This window comes from Anabrus simplex, chromosome 1, assembly GCF_040414725.1.
Source record: "Anabrus simplex isolate iqAnaSimp1 chromosome 1, ASM4041472v1, whole genome shotgun sequence".
NCBI lineage: Eukaryota > Metazoa > Arthropoda > Insecta > Orthoptera > Tettigoniidae > Anabrus > Anabrus simplex.
The window spans coordinates 978,712,492-978,739,088 of record NC_090265.1 but is presented as its reverse complement, the minus strand read 5'-3'; the positions used below and the strand labels follow the sequence as shown (position 1 = coordinate 978,739,088).

Genomic DNA, 26,597 nt, shown 5'->3' with positions numbered 1-26,597 from the left:
ACTTTTAAATTTCTGGCAGAACCGGGAATCGAACTCGGGTCCCCGAGGACGGCAGCTAATAACACTAACCGTTACGCTACGTACACCGGTGATCTCCTGATTCAGTTATTGAAATCCTGTGCAATGATGCAACGTACGAACTGAGAGAATTCTGAGCGGTTCTTCTCAATATAAAACAATTTCGAGTGGTCATGAGCATGACTCATATCATAGGGTAGGCTAGAGAGTTGAGTTAATTAATCGTCTAATGTCAACTAGTTGTAACACTGATTCATTAAACTAATAACCTATTTACTAGCTAGGTACTTTGGAATTATGTTTTGACTACCTACCGTTTTAACACTGCAAATAAATCCATCTATTATTTAAATCTCCCTGTAAGAAGAGGACAGTGAATGCAAGTGGGTATTATTTCGCTGCAGCGGAAGCTCGGCCCCCGCCAATATCCAGTGTGCTGATAGTGGGCCGTGAAAGCGTGTTGTATCTCAATGATCCGTGATTGCGCCCACTCAGCACTGTCTGCTGCGAGTCAGCTGAATCGTGTGCCGTGAGCTCGCCGTTCTTGTGAATCGATTCACTCGGACACTTGAATGAATCGATGCACTGCTTCGAGTCATACCAAAGCCTACTAGATACTAGAAGGCCTGGACAGAGAGCCAATTTCTTGCATTAAAAGCGGGGTAATAGTTTTTCTCTTTTCCACCGCTAGGTTCGCGTTTATGTTCTGTTGTTTGGCGCGAATTCTATGTTTACGTGTGTTACTGCAACATGTTTTATGAGAAGAAATAACATATTAAACTTCGTTTTATAAGGGAAGGCCTTATCTAACATGAAATATGAAGAGTTTTGTCGTTTTCTAATTTATTTGGTCTCACGATTTGCAATATATGGATGGTTGCTGAGATGCACTTAACATTTGTTTAGTTATGTGCTTCCAAATTACCGTGAAGATGGTGGTGGTGATTATTGTTTTAAGAGGAAGTACAACTAGGCAGTCATCCTCTATATAACACTAATCAGAGAGAGAAACTGGAAGGGACCAGACACTTCGAAAAATAAAAGTATCGGCCAGAGAAAGACAAGGGCCACAAAGGGCGTGAAAATGAAAGACTCCCTAGCCCTCGGAAACCTAATAGCGACGGGGTCGGCAAAGAACCAGAGTTGATCAAGGAAGGTCGGATAGGATAGATAAAAGTGAGGAGCCTGGCATAAGTAAGTGGAAGAAATGCCAAGACTCAGCTAAGAGCTCCGTGGTCGCCAACCTACGATCCAAATTTCAGAGCCCCTGGGTCCAATTGCCGTCAAGTTTCTCTTTCCATTCTGTGGGTTAAGGTGGTTTATCGTTGCGTGCCTAACTGCACATCTGACACAGCGAAGAAATATACACAAATATAAATTTTTCATCTTTTTTCCTAAAGATCCGAGTTTAGGGGACAAATGGAGGCTTGCTATTTCTCGACAGGGCAGCAGAAAAGGATCTCTTTGGGCTCCTAATGATAACTCCAGAATATGTAGCTTGCACTTGGTCGAATCAGATTACAGTGTAAGTACAGTGAGGGGAATTCTGCTACCCGACAAAGTGCCGGCGCAAATTCGCCTTCTTCTTAAAAATGTATTAATATTTACAACGCGGGCGTTAGGATATCTCGGAAAATGTAACCTTGTCCGAAAGCTGACATTCCTCACCGCTCCAAAGTTTAAAGAGACGTTTCAGTGCCGCGACTGTGATCAAGCACACATCACATACGTTATACTTACAAAATTTTTCAGGCCTCTTCTTGATACTAATGCAAAGAAAGAGACTAAAGACTGTGATTTATAAAACAAATTCAAGAGCAAGCCTCCGAGCAGAAAAGTGCTGAAATTATAGAAATAGGGAAAAATGTTGTGAGTACTTCTATTTAGGCCTATTTCCCTATCCTTTATTCTTGTGTGATAATCAAGTGCTAAATGAAAGAAATATATGAAGTGTAGTGTGTTCTAAGTTGTTTTATATATTTATACTAGCAAGATACCCGTGCTTCGCTACGGTATTATACTGAAATTTATAATTGAATGCTCATTGTTTTAGATATATAATCCGCCGAAATTCGCGATCTGACTCGTTTTCTGCGAGAATCCACCAAAATTCCCGATCTGACTCGTTTTCTCTTATTTTACGGTACGTTTCCTCCCATTTTTAATCTTCCTTTCCAGCAATCGAGTTCGTACTTCCCGGGCTAGGCTCAGGTATTCTTCCCGGTCAGTTGTGTACGTAAATCTTTGCCATCTTTTCCTATAATCGTTTTTAATATGGATAAAATCCTTCAGGAGATCCGGCGTGGTGTTATATTGGGTGCCTTGGCGGCATTGAACCGGCGGTCGGACTGCATTCTTAGTCATTACCCGTCCAGTAGCCGTTTCCAGCGCGGTCCGCACATTTGATGACGGTCCGGAACATTATTATTATTATTATTATTATTATTATTATTATTATTATTATTATTATTATTATTATTATTATTATGTGTTGCTGGAATGGCTGATGACCGGAAAACCGGAGTATCCGGAGAAAAACCTGTCCCGCCTCCGTTTTGTCCAACACGAATGTCACATGGAGTGACCGGGATTTGAACCACGGAACCCAGTTGTGAGAGGCCGGCGCGCTGCTGCCTGAGCAACGGAGGATCCTTTTAAGTACATTAATAACAGTAAAATCAATTGGTCTCACCTCCTTCTACACCCTACCGCCGTTAAGTTTATTTACCACCCCCCTCCCCCCCCAAAAAAAAATTAAAAGAAGGCTTGTTTCTATATGTTTAAGGGAGATTCCAAACACCAATGTTCACGTCTATTACCTTCAGTTGTGAGATATAAGTATCCCCATAAAAATAATTTACTTTCTTCACTTCATTTCACACTACTCCCCTCCCACCCCCCCCACCCCCACCTAAGTGAATTTTCCCGCAAAAAATACTTGTTTCTTTAATAGTAAAGGATCCTCTAAATACCAATTATCACGACTCTAACTTCTTCAGTTTTTGATTTATGTGTCCTCATGAAAGGAATTCATCTCCTTTACACTCCCGCCCTCCAAGATGGTTTCCCCCCAAAACGCGTTTTTGTTTGTTTTTAAAGGAGATCCAAATACGAATTTTCACGTCTGTAACAACTTTAGTTTTTATTAGATGTATGTATTCTCATACAATTAAGACAATTAATTTTTCAATTCTTTCACCCCCCCCCCCCCCCAACCCTTCATTGGATTTTCCGAGAATACGTGTTTCTTTACTTTTAAAGCAGATTGCAAATATCAAATTTCACGTCTGTAACATCTTCATTTTTGAGATATCAGTAGCCTAATTAAAAGAATTCAACACCATTTTCAGTCACTTTAACCCCCCCTCCACCCAAGTGATATTTCCGAAAACTAAAAATACACGTTTCTTTATGTTTAATAGAGATAAAAGATACCATTTATCACTTCTGTAACATGTTAAGTTTTTTAGATATACTGTAAAAATTCTCATTTTAAAATTTCACCCCTTTTGAGTTCCCCTTAAGTGGAGTTTCCAAAAACAAATCACCTCTGTTTCTTTACATTTACAGGAGATTCCAAACATCCACTTTTTACGTCTGTAACATTTTACGTTTCCAAGATAATCTGTAGATATAGTCTTTCAAAAAATTCATCCCAATTTGTCACTCCTGTTTAACTGCCATTAGTTGGATTTTCCAAAAACTAAAAAACGCGTTTCTTTATTTTTAAAGGAGATCCCATATACAAATTTTCAGTTCTGTAATATCCTTCGTTTCTGAGATATATGTATCCTCATTAAAGGCATTCAACCCATTTTTCACCCTTTTACACCCCTCCTATTAGGATTTACAGGAAACAAAAAAATACGTGTTCCTTTATTTTTAGAGGGGATTCTAACTACCAATTTTTACAACTGTAAATTTTAAAGTTTTAAGTTGTAGACATACTCATTTTAAAAAATTCACCCCCTTTTTCAACCCCCCATTATTTGGATATTCAAAAAACGAAAAAATACGTGTTTCTTTACTTTTAAAGTAGATCCAAAATACAAATGTTCAGGTCTGTAATATCTTCAGGTTCTGAAATATAAGTAGACTCAATAAAGGCATTAGACCCATTATTCACCCTTTTCCACCCTTCCTATTGGGATTTTCCGAAAGCAAAATAATATGTGTTTCTTTATTATTAAAGGAGATTCTAAATACCAATTTTTACATCTATAAACTTTAAAAGTTTTGAGATATAGATACACTCATTTTAAAAAATCACCCCCTTTTCACTCCCCCCCCCATTAATTGGATTTTCCACAAACAAAAAAGTACGTGTTTCTTTATTTTTAAAGAAGATCCCAAACACCAATTTTCAGGTCTGTAATATCTTCAGGTTCTGAAATATAAGTAGACTCAATAAAGGCATTCGACCCATTATTCACCCTTTTCCACCCTTCCTATTGGGATTTTCCGAAAGCAAAATAATATGTGTTTCTTTATTATTAAAGGAGATTCTAAATACCAATTTTTACATCTATAAACTTTAAAAGTTTTGAGATATAGACACACTCATTTTAAAAAATCACCCCCTTTTCACTCCCCCCCCCCATTAATTGGATTTTCCACAAACAAAAAAGTACGTGTTTCTTTATTTTTAAAGAAGATCCCAAACACCAATTTTCAGGTCTGTAATATCTTCATGTTCTGAAATATAAGTACTGTAGACTCATGAAATGGATTCGACCCTTTTTTGAACCTTTTCCACCCTTCCTATTAGGATTTTCCGAAAACAAAATATACGTGTTTCTTTATTTTTAAAGGAGATTCTAAATACCAATTTTCACATCTATAACCTTTAAAAGTTTTGAGATATAGATACACTCATTTTAAAATATTACCCCCCTTTTCACCCCCCTTAATTGGATTTTCCAGAAACAAATAAATTCGTGTTTCTTTATTTTTAAAGGAGATCCCAAACACCAATTTTCAGGTCTGTAATATCTTCAGTTTCTGAGATATAAGTAGCCTCATTAAAGGCATTCAACCCCTTTTTCACCCCTTTTCACTCCTCCTATTGCGATTTTCCGAAAACAAAAAAATACGTGTTTCTTTATTTTTAATGAAGATTCTAAATACCAATTTTTACATCTGCAACCTTAAAAGTTTGGAGATATAGATTCATTCATTTTAAAAATTCACCCCCTTTTCACCATCCCATTAATTGGATTTTCCAAAAACAAAAAAATACGTGTTTCTTTATTTTTAAAGGAGATCAAAAGTACCAATTTTCAGGTCTGTAATATCTTCAGTTTCTGAGATATAAGTACCGGTATCCTGATTAAAGGCATTCAACCCATTTTTCCCCATTTTCACCCTTTTTCACCCCTCCTATTGGGATTTTCTGAAAACAAAAAAATACGTGTTTCCTTATTTTTAAAGAAGATTCTAAATACCAATTTTTACATCTGTAAACTTTTAAAGTTTTGAGATATAGATACACTAATTTTAAAATTTCACCCCCCTTTTCACCCCCTTAGCGACGGAATATCCAAGAATCCTCTCTTAGCGAGCACCTACATCTTAATATGAATGTATCCCCAAAATTTCATTTCTTTATGTCCAGTAGTTTTGGCTCGGCGATGATGAATCAGTCAGTCAGTCAGTCAGGACAAGTTATTTTATATATATAGACTAGCAAGATACCCGTGCTTCGCTACGGTATTATACTGAAATTTATAATTGAATGCTTATTGTTTTAGATATATAATCCGCCGAAATTCGCAATCTGACTCGTTCTCTGCGAGAATCCACCAAAATTCCCGATCTATTATTTTACGGCACGTTTCCTCCCATTTTTAAATCTTCCTTTCCAGCAATCGATTTTGTACTTCTCGGGTTAGGCTCAGGTATTCCTCCAGGTCAGTTGGGTCCGTAAATCTTTGCCATCTTTTCCTATAATATTTTTAATACGGATATAATCCTTCAGGAGATCCGATGTGCTGTCATACTGGGTGCCTTGGCGACACTGAACCCGCGACCGGACTGCATTCTTAGTCATTACCCGTCCAGGAGCCGTTTCCATCGCGGTCCGCAATTTGACGACGGTCCGGAATATTATTATTATTATTATTATTATTATTATTACTATTATGTGTTGCTGGAATGGCTGATGACAGGGAAAACCGGAGTATCCGGAGAAAAACCTGTCCCGCCTCCGTTTTGTCCAGCACGAATGCCACATGGAGTGACCGGGATTTGAACCACGGAACCCAGCTGTGAGAGGCCGGCGCGCTGCCGCCTGAGCAACGGAGGATCCTTATAAGTACATTAATAACAGTAAAATCAATTGGTCTCACCTCCTTCTACACCCCACCGCCGTTAAGTTTATTTACAGCCACCCCCCCTCCCCGAAGAAGAATTAAAAGGATGCTTGTTTCTTTATGTTTAAGGGAGATTCTAAACACCAATGTTCACGTCTATTACCTTCAGTTTTGAGATATAAGTATCCATAAAAATAATTTACTTTTTTTCACTTCATTTCACAATAATCTCTCCTCCCCCTAAATGAATTTTCCAGCAAAAAAATACTTGTTTCTTTAATAGTAAAGGATCTTCTAAATACCAATTATCACGACTCTAACTTCTTCAGTTTTTGATTTATGTGTCCTCATGAAAGGAATTCAACTCCTTTACACTCCCGCCCTCCAAGATGGTTTCCCCACCAAAACGCCTTTTTCTTTGTTTTTAAAGGAGATCCAAATACGAATTTTCACGTCTGTAACAACTTTAGTATTAGATGTATGTATTCTCATACAATTAAGTCAACTAATGTTTCAATTCTTTCACCCCCCCCCCCCTTTATTTGATTTTCCGAGAATACGTGTTTCTTTACTTTTAAAGCAGATTGCAAATATCAAATTTCACGTCTGTAACATCTTCATTTTTGAGATATCAGTAGCCTAATTAAAAGAATTCATCACCATTTTCAGTCACTTTTACCCCCCCCCCCCCCGCCCTCCACCCAAGTGGTATTTCCGAAAACTAAAAATACACTTTTCTTTATGTTTAATAGAGATAAAAAAATACCATTTTTCACTTCTGTAACATGTTAAGTTTTTTAGATATCCGTAAAAATTCTCATTTTAAAATTTCACCCCTTTTGGGTTCCCCTTAAGTAGAGTTTCCAAAAACAAATAACCTATATTTCTTTACATTTACAGGAGATTTACACCCAGTGTTTACGTCTGTAATATTTTACGATTCCAAGATATTCTGTAGATATAGTCCTTCAAAAAATTCACCCCAATTTGTCACTCCTGTTTAATCGCCATTAATTGGCTTTTCCAAAAACTAAAAAATACGTGTTTCTTTATTTTTAAAGGAGATCCCATATGCGAATTATCAGTTCCGTAATATCTTTCGTTTCTGAGATATGTGTATCCTCATTAAAGGCATTCAACCCATTTTTCACCCTTTTACACCCCTCCTATTAGGACTTACTGGAAACAAAAAAATACGTGTTCCTTTATTTTTAGAGGAGATTCTAACCACCAATTTTTACATCTTAAATTTTAAAGTTTTAAGATGTAGACACACTCATTTTAAAAAATTCACCCCCGTTTTCACCCCCCAATATTTGGATTTTCCAAAAACGAAAAAATACCTGTTTCTTTACTTTTAAAGTAGATCCAAAATACCAATTTTCAGGTCTGTAATATCTTCAGTTTCTGAAATATAAGTATCCTCATGAAAGGCATTCAACCCATTATTCACCCTTTTACACCCTTCCTATTGGGATTTTCCGAAAACAAAAGAATACGTGTTTCTTTATTTTTAAAGGAGATTCTAAATACCAATTTTTACATCTATAAACTTAAAAAGTTTTGAGATATAGATAGACTCATTTTAAAAAATCACCCCCTTTTCACCCCCCCCCCATTAATTGTATTTCCCACAAACAAAAAATACGTGTTTATTTATTTTTAAAGGAGATCCCAAGCACCAATTTTCAGGTCTGTAATATCTTCAGGTTCTGAAATATAAGTAGACTCATGAAATGCATTCGACCCCTTTTTCAACCTTTTCCAACCTTCCTATTAGGATTTTCCGAAAAGAAAATATACGTGTTTCTTTATCTTTAATGGAGATTCTAAATACCTATTTTTACACCTATAACCTTTAAAAGTTTTGAGATATAGATACACTAATTTTAAAATATTACCCCATTTTTACCCCCCTTAATTGGGTTTTCCAGAAACAAAAAATACGTGTTTCTTTATTTTTAAAGGAGATCCCGAACACCAATTTTCTGGTCTATAATATCTTCAGTTTCTGAGATATAAGTAGCCTCATTAAAGGCATTCAACCCCTTTTTCACCCCTTTTCACACCTCCTATTGCGATTTTCCGAAAACAAAAAAATACGTGTTTCTTTATTTTTAATGAAGATTCTAAATACCAATTTTTACATCTGCAAACTTTAAAAGTTTGGAGATATAGATTCACTAATTTTAAAAATTCACCCCCTTTTCACCCTCCCATTAATTAGATTTGATTCACACCGGGCATAATGATAATACAATGTATTATTTCGCGTTATTGTATGAATCTTCAATATAAGGATATAGACAGAACATGAGAACAACCAAGGTCTGTCTAGGGAGGTCAAGTCACGAATGCTTCTTATGGAGCCGCCATATTGGGTCTTTAAGCGAGCGTGACCCAAGGCAAGTGTATTCGAATTTAGAGGATTTCGGTGCCGTACATTGAAATAAAAACAAAATACTAACTATTTTTCATAAAGAATTTAATTGGGCATCTACTGTTCATGTATATATAACTGTATAACACTTAAATGATATTAATACATTCACAGCTATTTGAATAGGAAGATAATTAACAGAGCCTGAATTTTTTTTTTTTTTGAAACAAGAATCAGCAGAAAAGCTCATGTCCTACTCTTTTACTTCCTTAAAACTTTGTCTTACTGTGTTTCTTATTAATATCATCTGTCAAATACGTAATCTTATTGAGAGAAACATAGAAATCTGTACAGTACCCGTGTCATCTTATAATTACCGGTACATGAAATACTGAACTTGAAGTACTGTACTTAAAGTACTAAAAGACAGTTGTAATAAATTACCTTCAGCGTTTTCTTTATTAAGAAAGTAATTTCCGATACTGCGTTTCTAAGAGGTTACCCCAGTATGTTGACAAACACCTAATGCCTCTTGAGATGAGTGCATTAAATTATGTATCGTAACTGTTGTTATCCATTCATGTGGTATTTCTTTGGGTTCGAAAGTAAAAATATTCTGCACATATGCAACAAGAGTGATGTTCTTAGCTACTCTTAACTAGTTTATTGATAACCCATGCAGCAATATAGTACCAAGTGTTGGTGGTGATTATTGTTTTAAGAGGAAGTACCTTCCTCTATAAACACTAATCAGAAGAAAACAAATGGAAGGGGTACAATACTTCGAAAAATGAAGGTATCGGCAAAAGAAAGATGAAGGCCACAAAGAGCGTGGAAATGAAAAACTCCCTAGGCCTCGAATGCGCTAATGCCGTCGCGGTCAGAAAAGAACAAGTGTTGACCAGGGGAGGTCGGATGGGCTAGAATAGGTAAGAGCCAGACACAAGCAAGTGAAAGCAATGTAAAGACTCAGCTAAGGGCCTCGTAGTCACAACCCAAATGGATTTCCCCCTGTAGTTGGGGGCAATAGAATAACACCCACGGTATCCCCTGCCTGTCATAAGAGGTAACTGAAAGGGGCGTCAGGAGCTCCTAACTAGGAAGCGTGGGTTGGCGACTACGGAGCTCTTAACTGAGTCCTAACATTCATGCATATAATAATAATAATAATAATAATAATAATAATAATAATAATAATAATAATAATAATAATAATAATAATAATAATAATAATAATTGTTAAGAAAATAAAAGCCATTGGTAGACACGATTCCTTAAAAAAATAGAAATTCAGTCACTATTGAGTTAACCTAGGTTAGGCTATTTTAGAGATTACATTAGGATATTATGTTAGACGGTACGTTAAATTACAGTAGTTGTTTAGTGCGAGTGTTGTGATCTTTAAGTATTTGTCCAGCCATATAATGTATTCTATAGAGCATTTACGATGAATGAAACACAGTTGTAAATAATAAGTACAGTACCGTATAAGACTGCTATTAACAATTATTGGTGTAATGATGGCGAGCTGGACACAAATTGTTGGTTTGAAGAGATAGGCCAGCTAAATTAACCAATTAGGTTAAAATTCCTGACCTTGCCGGGAATCGAACCCGGGACCCCCATGACCAAACGCCAGCACGCTAACCATTTAGCCATGGAGTCGGACATATGAAAAGGAAATTTCATAAACATCAATACTACTATTACACATTTGCCGTTACTTTTCTTGCTTGTTTTGAAAGACAATTCCCTTTCTTTGGGAGGTTTCCTATCATATGTCAAAGACTCGGGTGGATTAGGGACGTTGAAAATTGTTGGGATGGAATTCCACTTGAGTAGTTTCCGTCCATCTGCCCTCTTTAGTTCGAATTGCGATTCTTCAAAATGATGCTAGAAGAAAATACATAATAAGATCTATAAATATAAAACATCGTTCATTATTCAGGAATAATACGAGTGTATAACTTCACTCTAACCGCGCACAAGACGGAATGGTCTGTAGGTTGCCATTTGTCACGCCTGCAACTGAGCTCCCCTTTGCTTATCGCTTGGGAAGCGAAACACTCTAATTCCGTCAGCTGTCTTATTTTGATAATTTGGTGCGGCACAGTATCCTATTTTCCTTCAAAATACAAGTAATAACTCACATCATTACATCGGGCACGCCCACATAACAACGATATTTAAGACCCAATATGGCCGCCACCGCAAAGGATTCTGGTAGCGTGACCAGACCTCCCTAGACAGACCTTGAGAACAACAGAACATAAACGCGATCCAAGCGGCAATTGCCTGAACTACTTTGTTCGCCCAGAAATGTGCCGGCTTGTCCAGGCCTTCTGTTATAGCGTAGGCAACGATCATACACACTCAGTAGCCAACACTAGTCCGCTGTTGGCTGTTAGTACCCTATCCTCTAGCTGTGTGTTTTATAGTTTTGTTCGATGAGTTGAAAGATTGTATTTCTTTGTCTGATTTAGTTCAGTACTGTAAGGTACATGTCACCTGAGGAACAGTATAAGGCCCGTCTACATCTAAAATGGTAGCTGAAAATAGGGGACAACATTTAGAGATTGAAACGGCACGAAGAAAACAAGCATTTTTAAATAAAGGGTTGGAGGAAAATGAATTTTGGGTTTGGCGGACTCCTCAAGAAGATTAATTTAAAGTGAATGCATGTGTAGTGATAAAATAATAAATGCTAGTAAAATTGAACTTTTGAAGCACAAGAACACCAGTTTAAACTGGCTCGGACACTTTCCAAATTCAAAAGTTTGCGCTGGTTTGGCAATGCAGTGCACAAAATGAACTAGTATAGTCAACATTATTGAGATAGGCTTAAGGGGACTTGGGACACATTTTTTTCGGTAAATGGATGAAATTGTCGGAATTTGAATTCTGGCATAAATAAATTATATTAACCTTGCTCTACATAATAAATGTGGTTTTGTGCCGCTGTGACTATTTTTGACGTAGTTATGGCCGTTTTTAAGTGGCTCTGCACGGTCATTTGATTCTCCACCACGCCCCATTTTCTCTGTATGTTCGGCTATCCGTGTCCCTTCTGTTACCATTAATTCCCTCTTTTCAGTAGCATTGAGATGACACAATTTTTGAATAGTGGAATATATACTGCCATCTGTTGGCTATGTTATGAACTACTTCAACCTATAATTCAGTCAACATAAAACTTTATATTTTAGAACATGTTTATAATTATATCCATTCTAGTGACATGTTTGACTTGAAAAATTCTATGTGTTTATAGAAGTAGTATTTTAATATGTTTGAGAGTTGTAACCAAATGCATATATTTAATAAGTTAGTGGACAGCCTGACATCAGCCTATACACTTCCTTGTTTACTATTGGGTTTGTTTTGGTCAGTTTTGTGAATTGCAAGCAAGGTTGCAGGAAATTGTTAGTGAATATTATATCAAATCATGAGGAAGTAGATCCATCCAATGTAGGTAAAGAAGTGCTTGACATTGCTGCATCATTTGACGGAACATGGCACAAGCGTGGCCATACATCTCTCTATGGCATTGGCATAGTGATTGACATTCTAAGTGGATTAGTTATAGATTACCATGTGTTATCTAAATTTTGTCACATGTGTGTTGTAACTGCTCATGAACTGGGTGATGATTCTCCAGAACATAATGTATGGCTGGAAGGTCATAAAGCATGTGGGGAAATGCTCCAGGAATTATGAGGGATCATCTGTAGCAGTGAAAGTATTTGCAGCTGATAATTCATGGATAAGATCAGTGGAAGAATGTGGCATGCGCTACACAACTGTGCTTTTTGATGGGGATGCCAAAACATTTTTCCACTTGTCAAATGAAGCAGTATATTGACCAGATGTACAATTGAAAAAAGAAGAGTGCATTAACCATGTTGCAAAAAGGATGGGGACTGATTTGAGGAATTTGGTGAAAGAGTGGAAAGTAAAAGGAACTACACTTGGTGGAAAGGGGCCTGGATGTTTGAAAGAAGCAACTATTGTGAAGCTCACAAATTATTATAGGCAGGCAATATGTCCAAATATTCCCTCAGTTGATAATATGAAATCTGCAATATATGCCTCACTATACCATTACTCCTCCACAGATGAAGATCCTAAGCATAAGAAATGCCTCTTAGGACCTGAATCATGGTGCTTCTACAACAAGAGTATCGCAACAGGACAAACCCCTCAAAACCCACAAAAAATGTCAGTTTAATTCACAACTGCAATGCTGCTGAAAATTGTGCCTGTATACCAAAGGCTGGCATCAACAGAACTTCTGTCTAGATGTTGTAGAGGGGCTACTCAAAATTCCAATGAAAGTCTTCATGCATGTATATGGAAAAAGTGCCCAAAAGAGACCTTTGTGTCCTCAAAAAGACTTGGAATAGCTGTTTCTAATGCAGTTTCAGAATACAACATGTGATGCAGTGCAACACAAGAAATAAAAATGGCTGTAAGGAATTATAAACTTTCACCAGTATCCACCAAACTTGCCACACAGAGATGAAAGAAGAAAATTTGACAGTCAGTGGTCAGTCACCCAACAAAAGAAAACAGCCAGGAAAAGACTGAAAATCCTCAAGGTGCACAGGGAGGAAGCCAAGAAGAAGAAGAAGGGTAGGAGGTATAGTGCTAGTGAATTTTAGGAGATTTGGAAAGGCCATTATGAAAATTTGTAATGGTTTTAGAACTAAAATTAATTTAACTCAAAACACCATTTTTTGTAACCTGCAGTGTTCCATGCAGGTCAAATCTAAACCTATATTTACCAAAGTTGGTGTGTAGCTTCTATGTGACCTAACAAAGAAATTGTAGGATGGATTTTGCATTCTTTTTCAATATACTCATTTTATGAGGCAAAATGTACAGAAAATTAGTGGAAAATTACATGAAATAAAATTAAAAATTTGAAACAGGAGTTAATTGATCAACATAGGGTGAATCAAAAATTCCATCCTAGAGTTTTTTTATGTTATAAGGAAGAATCATTTCACAAGTTTTCAAACTCTCAAGTAAAAATCCATTCCGCAGGGAACTTTTTGAAAGTTGACTGTTTTGCGAGTGTCATAAACACAAAGTACACCATATCTCATAAGCTAATAAGGATATTCAGCTGAAATTAAGATATATTCTTTCCATAGTAGTCCTACATATTCCATAAAAATTTCATTGTGATTGCTCAAAAATTGTGGAAAATAAGAAAATGTGTCCCAAGTTCCCTTAAATATTTACCGGTAACGGTAAACGAAAGATATATCAGGGGCCAAAAATTTGTGCATTTTTAGTCAGATTTTGTCATAGTAAATATGTATGTTTGCTGGAAATTGTTAAAATAGATGCAGATGGCATGACCGCAAATAATTTGCGCGAAGTACGAAGAATTGTTTAAAGAGCAGCAAAGTGTCTTACCAAATTGTTGGGTATGATACATCAGCAGTGATGAGGGCAACTAATCACCAATTATACATTCACAACCGTCTGATCCTCGTATTTAATATTATATAGGCTTAGGCAATTTTTTATGTATTTTTAAACAATTAATTGATAAAATGAAAAACCCAACCCATGATTGATTGGATTTTGAACCACAGCCTTGCGGGAGAGAAGCCAGTTTGTAACAGTAGCGTATCCAGGATCGCCCGATGGGGGTGTGTGTTAAGCAGGCCACTCACGAGGGAACTTGTTGACGAACATACTCCCCGACGTGCTCGTCAACATGTTTTCTATTGCCCACACACGGAGACGAACTTCAGTAACACGCGAGCTGGGAAGTGGGTCTCTCTCTCTCAAAGTCACCTCCGTACAGGCCATGAAGGCCCTTGGAGGAGTGGAAGGTAAAGGCTTCCACCATTGTTAAGCGCGGCATGTGATGGGGTAGAGTGGTTAGCTCTACGCCCGGCCGCCTTTGCTCCCAGGAATTAACCTGGTACTCATTTTTGGTGTAGGCTGAGTGAACCTCAGGGCTATATGCACCTCCGGAAGTGGAAATCTCGTTTCTTAAATTTTACGACTTCCTGACGGGGATTCGAACCCGCGTCCTTCCGGGTGAACCTGGGAAGTGGGTAATATCGGTAAAAATGGCAGTGTTGTCTAAGCAACAGAAATTGGCAATTGCAATAGGCCTGCAAATAGTATTGGAAAAGGGTAGAAAAAGAAGAAGTATATGGACAACGCAGTGGCTATTAAATCGCAGAAAATTCACCCATATGAATTCACCCATATAAATTTGTTGCGAGAACTGAAATCTACGGCACCAGCAGACTTCCAGAACTATTTAAGAATGGGCGATAATACGTTTGCCACTCTCTTAGAGCTAGTGAGAGACAGCACGAATTACGTGCAGTCGTCTTCTACAGATTTCGAAGATATCAACAGCGGTGAAATTGAGAGGGTGACTGGCGTCGAGAAGTAAATAAACCTTTGGGTCTTCAGCGCTACGAGGAAGAAAACAAACATTATTACGACAGACAGGAATTAGAGACTTATGCAAAACTTATTACAGTAGCAATGCTGGATTTGGAACCTTTTCAAGACGTTAACAGTTGGATATTGTGTACCTTGTGCTAAAACTATAATGTGATACAAATAATAATAATAATAATAATAATAATAATAATAATAATAATAATAATAATAATAATAATAATAATAATAATAATACTTATTATTATGACAATTACTTACCGGCTTATGACCACCCATCTTCACTATTGCTTGAAACATGGATCGTAGATGGCATGCCATCTCGAACAATTTCACAATCGGCAGTGAATAAAAGCCGTATTACCATAGAGACGGCTCATAAATGTCATCGGGAGAGGCACCAGTAGTCTACTCTTCGGCGTTAACACTTTACTGAGTTCTCTTCTGAAAGATGTCGAGAACGATGCTCTTAGACTCTTTTTATTTATTTATGAACTCCTTGTCCGCATTAGGATAAACACTTTGAAATATTGCCATTAATGTCTGCATACCTTCATTCCTTAGGTGTCTATTTGAATATTATTTTCCTTAACATCTTACAAGCATGGTAAATATTCATATAGTTCAATAAATTCTTTCCAAAACTTAAAGACATCGTGTACGCTGTATATTGCAAGCAGACCACTACCTAACTGGTTGTTAACACGTTGCAACATAATCACAGCAATAGAACCAGCTTTTGGGTGGTTAGGCCATGTGCATTATGCAGAGTTTCGTCCAGACGTGCCATTTGTATCTCCAATGGGGGAGCATTTTTTAAACGGAGAAGTCATTTCTCCTTTAGCAGGTTAGCAAACTTGATTTGCTAACACGGCGGGGCCACACAGTTTGGTCATCAGCATATCTTTTCCGCGCGTACATGAGCAGCTATTCATCGCTTCTTCCGGACGCTCTTCGAGAACCTTCTAGAAACTTCGTGGCATCTCTACGGCTTTCCAGCAACATGAGTCGGCAGCCACCACTGTCACCAACTTGTCAACGGACGCCACCGACCTCTCCTTCACCCTCGGAACGGGACATGGACGCTGAGAAGATCAAGACCAGTCGCCGCCGTGAGGAAGTGGAAAGTCCTGCAACGGACCCTGGACGCACGAAGAAACGCTGTGCCATTTCGCCTCCACCAGAATTCTCTTCCGGCTCAACGTACACTGGGTCCAGTTCCTTTCAAAGTGCTTCAGCCCGTACTTCCCCAGTACAACAGCCATCTGGTCTGGGCATTACTCCACTTGACACTCCGGCGCCTTCGTATCAATTCCCTGGCTCGTCGTCTGCTTCGCCCTTCATGCCAGACAACGCCAGGAGCTACGCCCAAGTTGCTCAAAATCCAGCTTTACCTCCATATATCCGCAATCGCAGTTTCCTATCGACTCAACCGACAGTTGCCCGCCCCCCCAGCCCCCACCCTTCTACATTATCAAGCTTACCAATCTTGACATCACCAAGGCTAATACCCGTACTATTTATACGACTATTGCTCGTTATACCCCTAATCTGCCGGACTATAACCTGGAGATCCAGAAAACTCGAGACGGATTCAACCTCAAAACTTCAAAATCATTCCACGCTCACTTTACTTCCAAAATAGGTCAGGACCAGTTCGGACCTCACTGCAAGGCAAAAGCGCTACCTCAACAACGACCGGCACAACGACCTGAACCCCTGCCCGATCCAGGCCCCTTCTTTCTGTCGTCGCCTACGGTGTCGACAGGGACTATTCGGATGACGACGTGCTCCTACAGCTTCAAAACATCGACTCCATGATACACAGAGTTATTCGGATCAGGAACGCCCAAGGTCCCACCAGCCTCATCAGGATCTTGTCTCCGAATCCTTCAACATTGGACGCCCTGCTCCGGGACGGCGCTCTTATCTACGGCCGTCGACATCGTGTGGAACCGTCGCGCAGCCCACCCCCACAGAAGTTCCGGTGTGGGAAGTGCAACCGCTATGATCATCCACCTGGAGCGCCTTGTGTACAGCAGGAGGTATGTGCCATTTGTGCTAGCCCAGAGCATCCTACTACACACTGTACAAACAAACAAAACCCTAAATGTATTAATTGTGATCTCGCCCATCCGGCATATAGTTATAAATGTAAAGCAATACCCCAACCTGACCCTTCCCAACCAGAAACGGTGGTTCCCGTCACGTCCCAGGACCTCCCTGATCCCCACCTCCATTCCAAGCTCCCTCCCCCTAGTTCAGAGAGTACCATTCGATTTATCACGATGGTACTCCAGAACATTCTCCCTTTCCAACGCCCTCACATCCTTCAACAAGTGCAATTAGCGGCTCGGTTGGCTTTCAATACCCATGTAGACGTTGTCTATTCCGGGAATAGAATGCATTTTGCATTCATTCCCTTGCGTACCGTCCCTTTCATAAATTAATACTATGAGAATTTATTATACTAACATACGTTCGCTTTCTGCCAACCGACCGCTTTTTGACACTACTCTCTCACAATATACCCCGGATATCTTTGTACTAAATGAGACTTTTTTGACCTCTCATCACACCCCAACTTTCCCTACTTTCAATCTTTTTCGCGGTGATCGTCCTCATTCCTCACGAGGTGGTGTAGCAATTGGTGTCCGAAAAGACCTTACGGTTATCCAACATTATTTCCCACCCTTCCACAACACATTCAACGAATACCTTATACTTGAAATCCTCACCCCTCGCAAAACATTTACAATCGCTACTCTTTATTTGCCAACCGGAAACCCGGTCCCTGTAGATTTTGTGAAGCATATTGATTTTCGGTTCACTGATTATGTCATCGTAGCAGACATTAATATAAATTCGTATAGCGCTGTCCAACGTGTTGAATTTCAGACGCTATGAGCTCATATCCGGGGTATGCATTTCCCTTTCCCTTTTCATACGTTACCCTTATCCCAAACCACTCCCGATGTTCTGCTTCTCTCGCCCTCTTTAGCTACTTCTGTCACCATCCGCGAACTCCAATTTGTTGGGAGTGATCATGCTCCTGCCCTTATAACCCTCCCTGACCTCTCTCCCTTTCCTAATCATACCCCTCCCCGTCCCCCCCCCCCCCCTACCCGCCGTTTTGAACATACTAATTGGCATGCCTATCGTCTCACTATTGTCAACTGCCTTCAACACCTACCTCCACCTACCTCAATTCCAAACATACAACTTCTCATAACCCGACTCGAACAGGCTCTTATTACTGCTGACGCGCACCATATCCCTCGCCATTCCTATCACCCTTCCAAACCTCCCATTCCCCCTAAGGCCCTGCGCCTCTTACACCTAGCACACGATCTCTATCATCATTACACTCGAACTCGGGACCCTACCACTCTACAACAACATCGCCGAACGTTACGCCACGCTCGCTCTTACATCAAGGCTATTAAACGAAAAATGTGGATGGATAAATGTACTGGTCTTGCTGACTACCATGACCCCCGACAATTCTGGCACACCTACCGACGCCTTACGAAAACAACTAAACCTCTTACCCCATACTTACTTCTCCCCCCCCCCCCGTCCTCTTTCAGACAAAGATAAAGCGGACCTCTTTGCCAACCATCTTCGTCTTCTCTTCACCCCTTCTGCTGCGCCTGACCTCTTCCACCCTGATGAACCTATCATTCACCAACATACTCACCCCCGTCTCCCTGAATTTCAACCTTCCTTTCACCACTTTCCTACTGTCGATTATACTCATCCTATTAATGTTCCTATTACTCCCTCGGACATTTCCCACTATCTGAAGAATAAGAAAAACACTTCTCCTGGCCCTGACCGCCTCACTTATCGCCATATCAAAGAAGCCCCACCACTCTTTCTTGAACAACTTAGTATTGTTTATACCTTTCTCCTCTATACTGGCTACTACCCCCCTCATTGGGGTAATGCCAATATCCTCCTTTTTCCTAAACCAGCCAAACCTCTATCGGACCTCCACTCTTACCGTCCCATATCCCTTCTCACGGTTTTTTCCAAGATTCTCGAAGGTATATTGAGTAAGCGCCTATCGTCTTATCTCCGCTCCCTAGGCCTTCTTCCCCAATCTCAAGTCGGTTTCCGTTCTCTTCATGCTACCCAGGACCATCTCTTTCACATTTCCGCCTCCCTCAATGCCTACTTACGTCCTTGCCGTACTGCAGCCTTGGTATGTCTCGATGTTAATAAAGCCTTTGACTCTGTATGGCATCCAGGCTTACTCTACAAACTTCGTCACCTCCCGCTTCCCATTACCATAGTCCGTTTTATTCATAATTTTCTACATCAACGTACTGCACAAATTCTCCTTCATGGCACACTTTCATATTCCTTCCCTGTGGCAGTCGGACTGCCCCAGGGATCCCCTCTCTCTCCCATTCTGTACGTCATTTTCACCTACGATATTCCTCATCCCGACCCTCCCCTTCGACTTTACCAATATGCGGACGACCTGGCTATCCTTGCTCTTACCCCTACTGTTACCACCCTTACACGTAAACTGCAAACATATCTAAACATTCTGGCTTCCTGGCTAAATTCCTGGCACATTACTGTTAACCCTACAAAGACTCAATTCATAGTTTTTCGTACTAAATCCCGTCTCTGTCGTCCTCGCCATCGTGTTCACCTCACTATGTATAACATCCCATTAACTGAAACGTCCCTTCTTAAATATCTCGGTATTACTTTCCAAAACAACCTTAAATGGCTCCATCATCTTAACCTAGTCTATAAGAAAGCCCTACAACGTTTTCGGGTCCTCCGTATTCTCTCCGGAAATACGTGGGGACTCCGACCTTCTCAAATATTACATATATATAAAACCTTCATTCGCCCTGTTGTGACTTATGCCTCTCTGACTTGGTTGACTGCCGACGCCACATCTTATACGAAACTCCTTACATTAGACCGACATGCTATACGTATAGCCTACCATTTTCCCTACGATACACCTACTGCCAACCTCCAACCGTACCATTCCTTCCCCTCCATTCTCACCCATATCCATGATCTCCGGCTCGCCTACCTCACTTCCGGTCTCACACATCAAAATCTCTCCATTACTGAAGCGCTTAATCTTTCTCCTCTTGCTAAAGCTATTCATCGTCATTCTCCTACCCCTTCCTCCTCCCACCTCTTTCCTTCTGATGTCACGCAGTTTCCCCCCTCTAGCTGCCCCACTGCCCTGACTACTATTACTTTCGGATCTCATCATTATTTTTTAGGATGCTCTTGGCAGTGTTGGCACATGCCCTCTATGTCAGTGATACTGATCCAAAGGCACTAACCGTGCTATCACATAACTTTATTGCTATTACACCTTGGTCTTTTTCTCCAGTCCTCTTATCCATCATGCCTTTTCCTTATCACTTATCCTATATATAACTCTTCTTGCCGTTCCTTTTCCTACATATCTACATAATGTTGCTTTTTCCCCACTACAGTTATGTATTACACGCCTCTGCTTGCAGTTATCCTTTGCGATATGATATACTTTGATTCCATATGTATGTACAACACATACTTCTCTATGTTTTGCAATTCTATGTAATTTTTCTTTCCTATTGGCCAAAGAGCTGCAATGTTCAGCTGGCGGCCCGCCTCCCCTATGTGGGGAGGAATGAACCAACCTTGTGGGAAAAAAAAAAAAAAAAAAAAAAAAAAAACAGTTTGGTCTGCCACTGCTAAGCAGAGTCCTGGAGGGGCGTGCCATTCCAGCTGATGAGTCCAAATGGCACGTCTGGACGAAACTCTGCATAATGCACACGGCCTAACCACCCAAAAGCTGGTTCTATTGCTGTGCTTATAGATCTGCGGCCGTGAAAGCCTTTTTTGACGTTGCAACATGTTACAATTTACAATTATTTTTTTACGTGCCCCGACACAGATAGGTCTTATGGCGACGATGGGACAGGAAAGGGCTAGGAGTGGGAGGGAAGCGTCCGTGGCCTTAATTAAGGTACATCCCCAGCATTTGCTTGGTGTGAAAATGGGAAACCACGGAAAACCATCTTCAGGGCTGCCGACAGTGGGGTTCGAACTCACTATTTCCCCAATACAAGCTCACAGCTGCGCGCACCTGATTGCACGGCCAACTCGCCCGGTTGTAACACGCTGAGGCAGCCCCACACACGGAGTAACATGCTCGGCTCGTTTTGAGGCTTTTAGTATTTCTTCGCGAGCCTGCAACTTGCTAGCAACTTGGCGACATGTTGACCAACCAGCCCACACACGAGTGAACTTGGTGTAGCAACTTGTGTTGACGAGTATGTTGGTCAACAAGTTCGCTCGTGAGTGGCCTGCTTTAGGTCTATAAGTTACAAAATTCTGATAGAACGCAATGAAGGTGCGTGTGTGATGCGCTCATGCATGACTTGTCTATATACGGAAACTGATACAAGTGAATTATGTTGATATTCGGATTGCAGTACGATACAAAATCTTACATTAAAATACAGAACATACGATTACGGTAAGGTCAATAGTTTTACAGCGAATTGTATGTTCAGTTTACAACTGTTGGTTTTACAGTTGTGTCTCTGAATGTTTGTTTAGTTTATAGCCAGTTTCTGTTTTTTTTTTTTTTTTTTTAATCTATTGGGAGGATCTAACCCCCTTTCCCTCTGGCTGTTAAGCCACTGAGCTAATCATGTAGCCCGTTTTTTTTAACAGTTCATGATGTGCATTAATCTTAACCATGTTAACATATTGTGGTGAATGGGTTCAGATTATTTCTAATAATAATAATAATAATAATAATAATAATAATAATAATAATAATAATAATAATAATAATAATAATAATAATAATAATAATTTCGTGTGGCTATTTCTAGCCGAGTACAGCCCTTGTAGGGCAGACCCTCGGATGAGGGTGGGCGGCATCTGCCATGTGTAGGTAACTGCGTGTTATTGTGGTGAAGGATAGTGTGGTGAAGGTCGAAGGATAGTGTTATGTGTGAATTGACCGATGAAGGTTAAATTCCACGACCCGGCTGGGAATCGAACCCGGGACCCTATGAACCGAACGCCAGTACGCTGACCATTCAGCCAACGAGTCGGACATTTCTAGTTAGATAAGGTGATATTTTAGCCAATACTTTGTCCCTGTAAACAAAATAGCTGGTACCTACTAAAATTCAAAGTAGGGAAAGATATAACATTGTAGGGAAAACGCAGGGACATTTCGGCGGTTCTATAGGTACAACTTTTATTTCTCATCTGGCAACACTGATATTCACGTAATGGGGTATTGCACAGTACATTTGTGTGTGTGCTCGCTTGCTAAATTTAGTCTGAAAACTGAAAATCTGTTGGAAACTATCGTAACAGCCCCCTGTTACTGCGAATTCCTTTGCGCAGAATGCCTTCCGCTTCGTGCTGCCATCTGGCAATATCCCTGTGGGTGGTGATTGCCATATTAATACTTCGTTTTATACTGCACGGCGCATTCTGTGACAGCTGACAGCTTAACGCGTTTACATTGTTACCACAATTAGTAAACTGCTCGTTGCACCATTCTTTCCCATTCTAGAAAAAATGAATGAATGTATGTATGTCGTGCAATAATATTCAAAGTCTTTACGTAGGTAAACTACAAAAACAAGTGTTCATCTATTGCAAGTATGATATTTTCTTATTGTGTTTGAAAAAAATGTAATTGTATGAATGTTACCAGTACTGTATACGAGCAACGAGGCAAATGGCGCGAGTTTATGTTGTAGTATCTCACAGTGCATCCAGTTGATTTGGTATTACTTTAATTGAAAACTTGACAGTGTTCTCGTGGCGCTGGCAGTACTCATTCCAAGTAATTTTCGACCGTATTTTTTTTTTTATGAAGTCAAATTTAAACCTAATCTCTCAGTAACATTTGCTGTCTATTTTTCAAGCTGTTATTAACCCTAGAGAAGTACAGGTACTATTATTTATGGTATGCTAAGCGATGTTTAGTGATATTTTGTAATGTTAGAATACAGCTACTGAATTACATGTATTTTATTTATCCTTTTCAGATGGTCAATATGTCTGCTGATGAGACATGGTACAGACAAGAGCAAGGAGTTAGTCGTGGGTACGTCAAACGTACCTTCGAGAAATGCATTTGCAACCGACCTCACACCACCGTCGTTTGTCACGTGTGTGGCTACAGTACCATAGGTCGTTTGCGGCTGTATTGTCCACAACACAGCAACGTAAGTTTATTCAGTCCATTTTACTTAGGCCTATACTTACATAGCTTGTATACGGCATGTTCATTATCTGGTAGGCTAACAAGATTTGACCTTATGGTACCCAGATCATTTGTCCGCGAGTTGATATTTTGACTAACCTTCGCAGATTCAAAATACATGTCGATGGAGTTTTGAAAAAGGGCCTTATCAATATTAACCAGTGGTGACAAGTGATAATTTGGCTGGTGTGACAACAACGTTTATACTACCACAGTAATAAAGGAACTAGATTCTGCCAGTTGAACAGTGGCGAATGGTGGGATCAAGACGTGGGCTACCACTAGACTTAGGTTACCCCTTTTCGATTATTGGTTTAGTGAACATCAAGCTCAGCGTTTTGAGCTGCAGCCAATAGCCAGCAGAGAAGCCTGCTGTGTTGTCAAGGCTGCTTCACAAGCTGCTGCCCTGGCCTCTGCTACTGTCAATAATCAACACCTGATCAGTGGAGCCTAACGTTTAGGAAATTAAAAGTCCGGCTTTGTGGCTAAATGGATAGAATGCTTTACTTTGGTCCGATGGCCCCAGTTCACTTTTCAGAATCAACCCGTCATACTGTTAATTTCCCTAGAACCGGGCGAGTTGGCCGTGCGCGTGGAGGCGCGCGGCTGTGAGCTTGCATCCGGGAGATAGTAGGTTCGAATCCCACTATCTGCAGCCCTGAAGATGGTTTTCCGTGGTTTCCCATTTTCACACCAGTCAAATGCTGGGGCTGTACCTTAATTAAGGCCACGGCCGCTTCCTTCCCACTCCCAGCCCTTCCTTGTCTCATCGTCGCCATAAGACCTATCTGTGTCGGTGCGACGTGAAGCAACTAGTAAAAAAAAATTTCCCTAGCTTGAGGACTGTGTGTTTATGACATTTTCGGCATTCATTTTATCCTCATTAAGTCACCACCAAGTCTATACAGATGCCACGCATTATTATTATTATTATTATTAAATAAAAATGTTGAATTTTACAGCAGTCGTACCCACCGTTCACTGATTAATTAGCTTCCTCGGGAGATCAGTGGTGGTGTCCGATCCATGATCACAGGTTCAATTCCAACCAACAAAAGAAAACACTAACCCTGAAAGATTGCATTCCATTTTAGCAGGTCTACAAATAAAAAGAAAACTACATTGCTCTTATAACAGCAGCCCTGTGTGTTCCTACAAGGATGTAGAAGTAAACGGGACTGAAATGCCAGCACTCTGTTGTCTACATAATTAAGTCAGAAGTATGAGGTGAAGAAGTATATACGATGAGTAACGCATGGTTGATAGTAAACAGTGGCGATCTGACGGACTGAAGCCTAGCGCATCCTATCTGCCTGATGCCCGCTTCTAACCGATATACAGCAGCAAAGAAGGAAACAATAAATTTTTTGTATCCACCTATTCAATACATTAAAAGCAATTGTAAAATTAGGATCTCTTCCTTTTTTTATTGCTTAAATTTTAACAGTGTTATTGTTTCTTTTTTAATAGACTTTCAATACAGAAAAATGAGAATAGTCTCTTGCAATACAGCAGCAAACCGTGCAAGGTCAGTCGAGGGGAGAGGAACGAGAGTCTGGGCTGCAATATCAGTCTCCGATGCCTTGCTATCAGAAATGCGTGCGACGTTTTTTCTCTCGCTGCTTTCAAGTTTTGTAAATGGAACAATATGACAAATGCTTACATTATAACGTGCTTTAGATTTCCATCATTCTCAATTGAGGTTTGGGCTTCACTGATAGCCTTGGTAGCCCTCAGTATATGCCACTGCAGTTGAATTATACAAATAATTAATTGTACTCACATTCTTGATGATTGATGGTTTCTTAGTGATTGACTTGGCAATAGTGCATATCCCTCAATAAAATACTTTCTTTCACATTCCAGTCATCGCTCAGTCGGTCGCATATTAAGAAAGAGCTAGATATACAAAATAAGTTTGCACTATCGGACCTAGTGTTCACAATATTAAGTATATAAGTAGTTACCTTGTTCGTGGGATATACACACGCACAGGCCTATACTGTGCAGGCCTAATAAATTTAAAATTAAAATAGGCCTACTGCATTTAAAGTTATCATTTAGCCTACCAGGTGAACATTTATGATGGCCTGATTAAAATGTATGATAATTGAAATCCATGCATTGCTCTTACTTTGTAGCAAACACATTGATAATTTTTTTGTTCGAGTTGTCTGTTTCATTAACATAGGCCTTTTCACTAGATAATATACCCAATGCTGTTGCTCATTCTTCTCTCATAATATTTCTTAGGAAAGTTTAAATTCTTTTCATCATGGAGAAACATCTCTGTGCTTCTAATGTAGACATTAACATTGTTCCACTATAATTGGTCCATTATTGGACATTATAAATTTTCCAGCTAACCTATTCTTGGTTGTCAGCGTTTCGTCCCAGTGTGCCAACTTGTGCTAGTCAGTTGGTGACTAGCACACCTACCAAGACGCATGGCTAGTGCATACCGTGGAGGCTGATGAAGATGCAGGCAGGTTGTGAGATGTGCTGGAATCGGGGGGGGGTGAGAAATGAAATAGAAGGGGAATTAATGGCCATTGGGCTAAGTTTTATTGAATTGTCATTATTTAGACAAGATATATGAGTATATAGAATTGGATACATACATTCAAGATGAGTATATTTTTCATTTTTTTAAAACTGCTTTTTCCTTATAATCCTATGCCTGATATACATGCCATATTTTGAGTTTTAAATACATATACAGTACAGGTAATTGTGTAGTTCTGATTGCACTGACACCAATATTTTATTCTTGACTTGGTGTCCATAGTTGTATAGCACTGTAACATGGAAACATATGGTGTTACTGGGCATGTGTCTGAGGCTGAAAATACAATGAAAAGGATTGTACAAGAGTTTCTAAAGGTGTGAAGTTGAAATGTTTATTTAAATCTGAATGTGTTGTAAAAAAGTGTAAATTGAGCATCTGATTTGCTGCAGCCCTGTAGATGGTTGAGAACTAGCTATCTATTGTTTGGGTGGATATTGAGCATTAAAATTGTTACAAATTTGATCAGATCTTAAATTGTAGGATGGGGAAATAGTGAATGGGTGGGTGTGGTTGGTGGGTTGATAGTGCGAATAGGGGCTATTAATTCAGGGCGGTTTGGGAGAGGTGCGGGAAGGCCTCTACATCGGCGAGAATAAACTGCATGGCTGC

The 26,597-nt window shown here is 39.7% G+C and overlaps 1 pseudogene; it reads left to right on the top strand.

The window, feature by feature from the left end:
- The window catches only part of LOC136875342 (uncharacterized), a 42,580-nt pseudogene extending 27,444 nt beyond the window's left edge, over nt 1–15,136 (top strand).
- The last annotated feature ends 11,461 nt before the right edge of the window (nt 15,137–26,597 follow it).